This window comes from Hipposideros armiger, unplaced genomic scaffold (assembly GCF_001890085.2).
Source record: "Hipposideros armiger isolate ML-2016 unplaced genomic scaffold, ASM189008v1 scaffold_3, whole genome shotgun sequence".
Classification (NCBI taxonomy): domain Eukaryota; kingdom Metazoa; phylum Chordata; class Mammalia; order Chiroptera; family Hipposideridae; genus Hipposideros; species Hipposideros armiger.
Window position 1 is genome coordinate 8,377,473 of NW_017731353.1, and position 942 is coordinate 8,378,414.

A 942-nucleotide genomic window follows, 5' to 3' on the forward strand; every position below is an offset into this window, starting at 1 on the left:
CTGCTGCGCCTGCGCGAGAAGGCGCTGGAGGAGAAGCTGTGCGCGGAGCTGGCGTGGCTGGGGCATCAGCGACGGTGAGCGCATGCGCGCGGCGGCTCCTCCCCTACGCCCCCTCCTCCCTTAACTACCCTGTCCCGCCCGACAGCATTAGGGATACAGACTGTACTGATCCAAATAGTAATGGGTGTTTGCAGAAAGTTAGATAAGGCAGTAAACTACCAAAAAAAATAAATACATAAATTGAAAAACCACCCATAGTCCCACCTCTCCGCGATAATCTCTGCCTGTACTCTCCAGTCTGTTGAAGGCTCTTGTTGAGGGAGATACGCACATGGCTTTTTAAACAGCATTCGTAACGGACTGCACACACTGTTTGTAACCTAAGTTTTCACTTAAAAGTCCAGAAAACCCTTCCGTGTCCCTCGGTAACTACGACAACACCCAGGGCGCCCGGCGCAGAGACCAGCAGTGCCTTAAACAGCCCCCTGGGGCCGGACCTTCCGGCAGCTTCCAACTGGATGTCATTGGAAGTGACCATCTGAGACATAATTTCCTCAAAGTAAATTCCTAGAAGTAGAATTGTCGTGTCAGTGAGAACGCATTTTTTAAGCTTCTCGACATTGCCACATGAACCTCCAAAAAGGCTGTTCCAGCTAAGATCTCTACTGGCAGTTTACGAGCGCCCCAGACTGTGGGGTTTCCATCCAACACCCAACCCCCTTCCCAAAGGACCTCAGGCTGGGCTGGGCTGGGGCTCCAGGGTGGGAGGTGCTGCCCTCGCTTCGTCTCTCAGGCCCAAAAGGGGTCGTGAGCGGGTAGAAAGAATGACAGTCTTGGCTGAGGCCGCCACCCACCCCAGGACTTCCCCAGCTTGCCCACGCATGGCCGTCGCCTCCTGCTGTTGGAGGGGTCATCCCATGTCCACCTGGCCTGCCAGGGCTG

At 55.1% G+C, this 942-nt stretch overlaps 1 protein-coding gene across 1 annotated transcript in view; it reads left to right on the forward strand.

Moving 5' to 3' along the window:
* The window catches only part of LOC109382436 (proline-rich protein 36), a 13,519-nt gene that overhangs the window by 1,509 nt on the left and 11,068 nt on the right, over positions 1-942 (forward strand). The window lies entirely within an intron of this gene.